The sequence below is a fragment of the Poecilia latipinna genome, unplaced genomic scaffold, assembly GCF_001443285.1.
Source record: "Poecilia latipinna isolate Pla-1442-1.1 unplaced genomic scaffold, P_latipinna-1.0 Scaffold1051, whole genome shotgun sequence".
NCBI classification, from domain to species: domain Eukaryota; kingdom Metazoa; phylum Chordata; class Actinopteri; order Cyprinodontiformes; family Poeciliidae; genus Poecilia; species Poecilia latipinna.
Window position 1 is genome coordinate 267,035 of NW_015113667.1, and position 10,412 is coordinate 277,446.

Sequence of the window (10,412 nt, forward strand, 5' to 3'; positions counted from 1 at the left end):
TTTATAAAAAATTTTTTTTTTTTTTTTTGGAGGAAAAAAATTTTCCCCTTAGCGTGAACAGTGGAATTGAGACAACACTGATGAAACAAATACAATTCTCAGTGCGCTTTCTCCTCTTCCTTCCAATAAATGTTTAACTTTTTGTGTTCCACTCGGATGTGATTGAGCAACAGTCCAGTCAAAGTCCCGCATCCAGTTGAGAATCTGCCATGAAACCTTCCTGAGCTCGAGACGTCTTTCAAAAAAAAAAAAAGCGGGCAAAGGTTTCGGCCTTTAGATGTGCAAAACTGGCTGAGACCTTGTTCTACAAAGAACTGACTCGGGGGATTTGGATGTAAATGCATGCCGCACATTTCAGATTTTTATCTAACCCCCCCCCCCCATCCTTCTTCTTTCACTTTGTTGGCCTATTGCATAAAACGCAGTGAGGTGCGTGTTTGCGAGAGAGAGACCGGGATTCTGGCAGAGCGCCGTTTTCGAGCCAGAAAGTCTAACGCTCTTAAATTAAACCTTGAGAAAATGAAGCAAGTTGGAGGCTTTGATCCCGATACCTTTCTAAAGTTGTTCCCTTCGATATTCCCATTTTATTTTTTGCTCACATGCAGGATTAGTAAACAACTTTGGGCTGGCAGTCTTACTTGATCCCACTTCATCTTGTTTTCACATCGACACCATATGCCTCTCAGATGTACTTCATACGGTATTCCCCACAGTCTCCGTTCCTCCTTTCCTCGCGAAGGACTTTTGCTTGTACAAAGTATTCACCATTTGAGGGGATAAAGCATAAGAAATAAGCCCAGCAAGCGCGGCTGTTTTCAGGCGAGTAACACACCTGATGGTGTCAATGAGGCGTCTGGACTCCCTCTGCGTGAATCTCACGCGCTCCGTGGATGTTTATTTGCGTCGTCTACGGATGTGTGTGTCCAGATTTTTGATGACATTGCCGCAGACACATTTAAATGAGGGAGGACTCTGTTTTGGCCTTCCAGTAACCTTGTATGTGGCTTTGTTGTCTGCCTTTGGCTACCATCTGTTGTGTATATGGCACTGTGTTTCACCCCGCAGAAAGGACATGATGATCAGTAAATAAGGCTGGATCTATTTCTTTCTTTTTTCTTTTTTTTTTTTACTTCATTACTTAAGCTTAATATTGTCGGCGTTTAAAATGCATCCAACTTTCCCCCAAAGACATCCATCCCCACCTGTCATTAGCTAAGTGAGGCTTTCCACTGATATGCTAAAGTGTGATGCTAATTATTTAGCTTTAGCGAGTAATTAGCTTTCTTGGTTCAAGTGATGAAAACTGATAGTGCAACACATGGTTTGATCTTATTTGCAGTCTGTTATTATGTAAAGAAACTGAGCTGGCTCTTATTTGCTGCATCCACAATTGGGGGAAAATCATCATTTGTAATCAGAACTGATCTCAAAACAGATCAAAGGCAGAAATGTGTTCAGCTGTAAAATAACTTGAATGAATTTTCCCCGCTGTATTTGCATAAGGAAGAAAAAAAAAACTTTTAACGATTTGAGTTTTCAGCGCATCCTTTTTTTCTCAAGGAAACGTACAAGATTATATAATTATCTTAAAACACGAAAGTATTTCCTTTGACACCCTCTCTAAGCTATTAGTTATTTAGCTAATTTTCAATGGTACAACTCTGCAAACAAGCAGCTGCCGCACAGAACAGAAAAAGAGAACCGTTCTCTTTTTTTATCTGTGGATGCTGGAGTGTTTCATCTGCTGACTGGACTCTTTGTTGGGAGAAAATATGTCCCAGCATTTCAATGCCAGGTGTAACGAGCTATTATTTAGCTCTACGTCAGTACAACGGTATACACAGCATCACTAAGAATAGATTCTGCTGGTTTTTTTTTTTTTTTTTTTTTTTGATGCGGTCATAAATATTGATGGTACAACTCACATGGCTACTTCCTGATTATTCTTTCTTTTTTTTTTTTTTAAGCTTGTGAAGCAAAAGATTTCCGAGATAAGGATGGCAGGTGGGAGTGCAAACCATATTTGCTGACTATGCACAATATTATAATTAGCACCTTTAGCTTGACAGCGTATTCTCATAAATATTTATATCCCAGGGCAGGTGTTTTTTTTTTCTTTTGAGAAGGCGTTGAGAGGTTTTTCAGTGGTAGGTGAGGGAAAAGCTGCGTAGCATCCCAACAATAAAATAAAACCAATCTACTGGATGCTGGGGGAGATTTGCATCAGTGTGAAGAGAAGGTTTGCATCTTGTGTACGACTCTTTCTGTGCCGTCTACGTACCTCTGTGCATGTAGTTACTGTCTTGACCTTTGCCGCTATTAGATGTTCACACGTTTCAGTTTTTAGATTTGACTTTGCAGAAACACGACCCAGGAGTGTGTGTGTGTGTGTGTGTGTGTGTGTGTGCGTGCTACAATAATGCACCTCAAGCTGCGGTCAAATCAGATGCTTTCTTTTTGGTTCACCACCCAGGATGGTGCAATGACTTTTTTTTTTTTTTTTTTACTTTACTACATGTTCAGTAAACATGAACTGGATCTTGTATTGGTTCATTTGTTGTTGACATTCATATGTCCTGAACTATGCAGGTGTGTACAGCTTTTTTTTTTTTTGTTACCATGGCAAAAAGTTGGGATGACAACTTATTTATTTATTTATTTTTTGGTTTGTGTTTAACTGAAATTCTAATATAAAATCCTGAGATGTGTCATCAGGGGTCACTGTTGTGTAAAGTCATTGCTCCTGCTCTACTGAGGAAGCTTCTCATTACTAAATCATTTTAAATTTTGTTATTAAGTTTTCTCCAAAGTTATGTTAACGAGCGCTAAACACATCCCCATAAATACTGGCTTGAAGCATATGTGATCCTTAATGCTAATAAGCCACGTCTCATTTTGCAATAATGACCAGCATGTTTTGCTACATGCTATTAATCAGTAGCATGCAATAGGTTATTTTCCAGACGAAACCGTTTCTAATAGTCTGCTGGTATGCGCTCCGCATGTAGCAAAGGGTTTTTGGTGCAAGCTGTTAAATTAATTCCTACTGTTTAAGCTAACTGTGATATAACAGGTGTTGGGGGTGTTGCTGATGAACACTGCAACTACAAAGAATGTAATTCATTCATGCATACCTTGCCTTTTGTGTGGTATGTGATAAATCCTTTTAATTAGTTCCCAGTATTTCAAGGACTTTCTTTGCCAGGATTTAGCCTTGGCTGCTCCCGCTGAGTAGCTTTCATTTCAGCAAAAATGTAGAGCAGCTGCAAGAGTTTGTCATCGCACTATACGGACAGATGAAGGCCGGTAATGCTTATTAAAATTCATCTGCTTTAAACAGATAAACCTAAAAAATGTTGCATAATAGCTGCCCAGAACTACTGTGCCTTTCAAGAGGGAACTTTTGCGAAGTTTGTCACTCTATAACCTCAATGTGTTTCAATGGGAATCTGTGTTATAGGCGAAACAATTTTGAATAGGAAGGGAAAGTGACGCACGGTTTTCAGGTGAAGGATACAGTGATGAAGTTGTGGAGAAGTTTAAATCGGGGTTAGGTTATAGCACAAAATGCCAAGCTTTGGCACGGCGGCGTGCCGTTCCTTTCATCATTCGGAATTGGAGAGGGAAAGGGCAAATGTGAACCTGCAAGACACGGTCATCCACCTGAACTGACAGGCCGGGCAAGTAGTGCGTGTATCAGAGAAGCAACTCTAGAGGAGCTGCACAATGGAGAATGTTGTCAATAGGGCAATTATTGATTGTGCACTTAAAAGATCCGGGTTTAGTAGAATAGTGGCAAGTGGCAGTTTTCCACAGGACCTATCAAACATGTGGGAGAATCTACTTTGGTCAGACCAAAGTTACAGTTTTTGGCCCACAAGCAAAACACAGTCCAAATGGAGGGTTGTGGGGAAATGCCCTAGATCCTGAAATGGTTCATCCCATCCAAATGACACTAATTGCCTTACAAAATGATTTCTATCATGATTTTTACTTTTTGTCATATTACACACCAACACTGTTCAATCCCCTAAACATACCTTCCCTACAGAGAAACATGGGGGTGGTTACTATCATGGTGTGAGGATGTTATGCTTTAGCAGGGGCAGGGAAACTGGCCAGAGATGAGAGACTATTAGAAGCTGCAAAAGACTTGAGTCCTGGGTAGAGGTTCAACTTCCAGCAAGTAGGCAGAGTTGCAGTCGAAGTCTGTTTGCGTTAGAAGGTCCTAGTCAAAGTCCAGACCCAAATCCAATTTAGAATATGTGGCAAAAGTAGAAAATTGATATTTTAAGATGCTCTTAATACCATTGGACTGAGCTTGATCTGTTATTCAACAGCTATGGTTGACGAGATAAATTCCCAAGAAATCATTCAAATACAATATGTGATCTGACTATTAAGATCTTAACAGTTTGTATGAATCTTTGTACACAAATGTCATTGATGCTCTTTACTGAAATGCATTTCCTTTGCTTTCAAGAGGACATTTGAGCTCTTCTGCCAGAAGATGTTATCTTCAGGGAGGGGGGGGGGGAACGGGCACACCATCACAGATGCATTTGTCTATTTGACATGTGGAATACTGTAGTCTGGCTGAAATCTTGCTCACCCAAGGGCATCTCTTAGCAGACGTCAAGTTTGTGTGACCTGGTGATGTACTGTGTGTATACATTTGTTCCACTGTTGTTTTTTTTGTTTTTGCTTTCATATGAGCAACAATGCCTGTCATATAGATGCTGCAAGAGACTTTTCCCAACAATCTGTCCTGCCAAGTGCCAAGAGAAGTGATCTAAAATTGCAGTGTCTTGAGTTTCAGCTCACTCAGGAGGTCATCTGTATATTCAGATTGATCCGAAACTTTGAGCCCTACTTTAGGATGTGTGTGGTGAATTAATTTTAAGGTCATGCCTCCTGTGTCCCCGGCTCTACATTTAATAAATCGATTGATGTTGGCCAACATTAGAGATGCTCGAGTCCTCTAACACTTCCTCCATGGCTCTTTCATGATAAGTGTGTCTTGGATTGACTTTTTTTTCCTTCTCCTTCTTCCTTTTCTTTGTAATGCAATATTAAAAGCCAGACTGAATTAAATATGGCTAATTCAATATTAATTTCAAACAAGGTTTTGGTAGAACATTTGTACTGTTTGCCAGCAGACCCCATATGGGATTGGCTGCTATAAGACACCGAAGATCCTCTCTTTCAGCTATCATTCGCCATTAATTATTTGTTGGCTACTTAAATCTCTTTCTTACTTCATTCTGTAACAGTTACTACTACGGTTGCTTTGAGGCGATATAATCAAGGTGCCGCCTTTATTTATTTTTTTTTCTTTCCTTCTGGATTTCTTCGGAATGCTAATTTAGTTTGAGCGAAAGTTTGGAAACTCGACTACGGGAGCTTTCCGAAGTGTAAAGTTTCAAATCAAGAGAAGTTGGATTACACAGCAGCGGATCACACCTGCTTAATGTATGCATGGCTGGCATCCACATCTCGGATCGATGAGACTGAGGTGCATTGATTTATCCTGGATGGCCTGGGGCTGTGGGGTTTCTGCAGTGATGACTGAGGCCTCGCCTCCTTCCTGGCAGCTGCGTTTGTAAAAATGCAAGCGGTGTCTTGTATGCGAGTGTATCTTACATGTGTACGCCTAATGCTTGTGGTCACCTGCAATGACTCAAACTAAAATAGGACGGGCGCTGCGTGGCTCGGTTGGTGCAGGGGCTGTAGCCCTCAACGCATTTGTTGTTGGTTCAGCTTCTGCTCTCAGGTTATTTGCTGCATGTCTTCCTGTTTTTCTCTCTACCCTATATCTTGTCAATTTATTGTGCAGTAAACACCAATATTGTAAAAAAAAAAAAAAAAAAGAAACTGAAGGAAAACTGAGTTAAAGTATTACAGCACATCTATTTGCTTCAGTCTTTTTTCTTTCCTATTAAAGAAAGGGAAAAGGGAAATGCTCAGCAGCCTGATTTGCTACATTAACAGATGTTTTAAATTTCTCAATTCTTGCTCAGACTGTAGATATCATCACACATATTATCTCCTCATACAACACAGACTTGAGAGTAAATTACAAGATGAATAAATAATGAGTGGTGTTAAATAATTAATCGCATAACATACACTAATACACAATTTTCCTATGAAAGGGGTTGAATGAAGTCTTTTGGGCTGTGAACAAAATACTTTTAAATGCTGATCATGAAAAAAAAAATATTGCTTGTTCAAAAATGTTTATAGCTCAATTTTAAAGTCGAGTATGAGAAATTGTAGGAACAATAAAATAATCTACATTAATACCGGATAATTTGTTTGATTCCACACGTGCCTCATGTTGCTGATTTGCCTCATTCCTAATTTACAAAAACTGTAGGTATGCAAAGTACAATATCTAATTTGGCATTTGATTGCACATTAATGAAAGTTGATTAGGAAACCAAAATATGAATCAATACTCTGGTAACTCGATATAATAAAATTCTGCAAAGCCGAGTGGCAAAATTCAACTTATTATCAAACAAATAAAGGAAGTGGTTGCTTTTTCTGTTTTTCAATCTAAGAGATGACGTTACTGCAGCGAGACTATTTTCAGGTTGCCTTCAATTACGTGGCTGCAAGTCAGATGTGCTTGGAAGCCATCGACAGTGTGAAGCTGATCCCCTTCTTCTGTCCTTCTTAGAAAACGCTAGCGGTCTGTTTCAATCCCTGACTAAAAAGGACGGCCACAGATGCCGCAAACAAACTGGCCATTTACTTTATCGTAGCTGCATCTTTCTAACAGTTGAAGCTCTAAATCACAACTTCCATAAATGCATGAGAACTTTTTTTTTCTCTCTCTCTCTCGTTTTATTGCTTAGATGCACGGTTCCAGAGCAGCATAATGGAGGAGACAAACCATATAACTTTGCAGGAATAGCAATCGTCAGGTCTGGCAAGCCGACGCCGAATTGCCAGTGTCACTTATAAATACTTGTACCAATGCACTTTCTCCATGACCTACACTAATAAGCATGTACATACGATCACAGCTCCACCATAACACACACCTGAATGTACCTGAAGAAGCCTGTGCACGCACACACACACACAGACGCAGACACCACTCACGCCAAAGCGGTGCCCTGCCACATGCTCCTCAATCGTATTACAGTGGCTCTCAGCCTGTTATGATCTCATTCCAAAAGCATTCAGCACTGCCACAAAGCAATTCCAAACACATTTCCAAAACACATTTTGCCGCGCCACAAAGTGTTACATCCATCACTGGGGGAATAAGGCGTAATAACCGACAGTCACTGTAATGGTCGATTCCCCTGCCAAGGAAATGCGAGTGTGAAGTGTGTGCGAGACTCTTTGTTGATGCCTTTCGGTGCGACGGTGCGCACGCGTATGGGTGTGTCCTTGTGCGTGTGAATGCCCAGAGAGAACTTGACCAACTGCGCTAAAGCCAGGAGCATCTCTCGTCTCTGACACCCATATTTATGTAATGACATGCTGAGGAAATAAATTATAAACCTCCATCTCCCTCCCTTTTTTTATCTTCTAGTTGCTAGAGCTTACCCATTCTTTTTTCTCATCGTCATCGCCAGCCCCATGTCTTCATTTGAAATAAAGTAACACTTCACCACGTCAGTTTGCGATTAAAACGTTCGCACGTGTCTGTCAGACGTCTTTTTTCTTCTTTTTTTTGCCCCCCTCTCGTACTTAAAGAAACGAAGTGAGGAATCACTCGAGATGTTGGCATTGCCGGTAATGGAGAGTTTCTATGTGAAGATGATGGATAACGAAAGGGGGAGAAACATAAAGAGAGAATCAAAGTGAGAATGAAACTCGACGAGATGAAACGGACAAAGTGATCAAAGAACCCAAGGAGACAGCGGTATATAATTAGAATAGAGAAAACAGCACTAAAGTTTGAGGCTGGGAAGAGAAGACAGTGGGAATGCACTGGAGGTGTGAGGAATATAAAAAAACAATGTCATGCAAATATTTGTGTGCTACTGAAATGTAGTTGGCGAGGCAGAAGATGGGAAGGTGAGAAACTCTATTGAAGTACAGTGTGAGGGAGATTTATATTCTCAAAGGGATCAATTAGCTTTTCCAACCAGGGTTCTCTGTAAAGGTACTAAGTATTCGCTAAAAAAGCAAATTACATGAATGTAAATGTGAAATTAAGATTGTGTAATATTGCATTGTGCATATGTATTGTTGTAAAACTCACCTCTATACTTTGTCAGAATATTGTCCTTGCCTTTTGCTATGATACCAAAGCTTGTCCCCAAGCCTCACCCAATGCTTAATTATCTGGATAATAAAGTGTAAGTGGTCAGAAATGTGTTGGGTGGTCCTTCTGTTGAAGGGCATTTAGTATCTAGCATGCTGAAGTGAGTGAATCTTCATGCAGACAGAGCTAATGCATAGCTTAGGATGAAATTTGGTTCACTGCTGCACCATTTTGGAAACATTTGCATATATTCTGTTGCAGTGGCACCTGCATATATGACATTTAGTGCTTTAAAGTTGCGGCACTGACATTTCTTGACATGTGTGCAGCAGTATGAGAGATGTTAAGTGATTCTAAAGTATTATTAAACATACAGCAGTGTATGTATGTATGTATGTATGTATGGGAATTTTAGCTGCTTTTCTAACGTAGCCAGTTGACTTTATATTGGAATGCTAATTAATAAGATTAATCTTCTGGCACAAAAGTCATGGTATGTATTTTTGGATGATGATTGGATTTGGATATAGCTACTGGTGATGTTTAAATAGCTCTGACTAGTTGTTAGCTAGTCAAAGAGAGCATTGCTATGTTTGGGTTTAGGACCATTTCTCAGCCAAAAAAATATGTTGAAACCAGTTCCGATTGTTAAGGAAGTGGCAAAATGATGTTTGGTTAAAATGTAAATCAAGCACATGAAGCTTATTGTCACAACAGGTAAAGGCCAAAGCAAAACCAATATGAATTTTCTGTAATCTCCACTGAATCAAAGGTGCAACAACCTTTTTGGATGGACTGAACGTCTGGTTGCAGATGTTATGTTCAGTTATCTTTTAATTTAACCAATGAAAAACTACAAAGGTAATCAGTTTCACCAATATGCTCATAAAGAATAGGCTTTAAATTATACAAAACCTTGAATGTTTGAACCAAGTTGAGCAATTTAAATGTAATACCGTCAAACACACAGACACAAAAAAAAATATGTAGACCTCTTACACACTTAAGACGAAGTAGGAAATCCCTCACTCTGAACTAAGATGGGAAAGCTGAAAGGGATTAATGTCAGGAAATTTAAAAAAAAAAAGTTCCATTAATACGAGGGATTTGGTCAAAGTGTATGTAAACCTCTAAAAACCACTGAGCCTAGTGGGTGTGTGTGGATGCAGCAGGCTGCAAAGAGGGATCTTCAAAGCCATCAGACTTGAGCACAGCCACACAAACATGCGGGATGGGAAAAAAATAAAAAAGCAATGCCTTTTCTTTGATCTATTGATGCATCCGGCAGGAGGAACAGAATACAAAAGAAAAGCCACGCGATTTTTGCAGTCGGGGCAATTTCATCAGCCTCTCTCTAACCACCGCTTGATCATGGAAAAGTGAAATGGAGCACATTAAAGCTTCGGTTGTGTTCTATCAAACATCCAATTTTTTCCCTTCCATACGTTCTTGCACGGCTTGAGCAACTGCTCCTTTTTTAGCTAAATAGACACTTTGAATAATTAACAAGGTTGGGAGTCAAATGAAACTATAATGAAAGCGTCAGATGGGAGGAAAGTGGAGGATTTAAATGCCAATAGGGAACAGCCATTTTCTTCCAGTCTTGTCATTCTGAAAAGGTCACAGTCATGCATGTCTTCCCTTCTATTTGGGTGTTTTTATTAACACACCACAGGGAAATTGCTGTGTCACAGGATAAAGTGGGATGTCTCTTTCAATGAGCTGATGGTCTGGACAGTCTTTAGGAGGAAGATATTGGCAGAGGCGGCGAGTTGTTGGTGGAGTGGCAGAATTGACGCGTGGAGATGGATGATATTTAAAAAAAAAAAAAAAACCCAACCTCGTCTCAACATGCGATTATGTTAGCTTGTTGGCGAATCAATTTTTCTCTCTCTCTGCTAATAATCTCACAAACTGGCAGGACCGACGGCATTCTCATTCACCGTGTTACGGCTTCAGAGACAATTCCTTCTGGAAATAAATTGAAAGAGAGCACTTGATAAAGTTTGATAGTACTCGTGTAATAAAGCTGCTCATCCATTTAGACGACTGACTGCTCGTGGGGCTTTCACGGCACATGACCCGCCACCTCGCAACACCTAATCATTGCCAACCTGGCCAGTTTATTTCCTGAGGATGCCATTTGGTTGCCTGTGTGCTCAGTTAAGCAGCTGCTTTCTCT

At 40.0% G+C, this 10,412-nt stretch overlaps 1 protein-coding gene across 1 annotated transcript in view; it reads left to right on the forward strand.

Moving 5' to 3' along the window:
* Positions 1–10,412, forward strand: part of LOC106959179 (metabotropic glutamate receptor 8) — a gene marked incomplete at its 3' end in the record, with an annotated part of 110,821 nt that overhangs the window by 77,771 nt on the left and 22,638 nt on the right. The window lies entirely within an intron of this gene.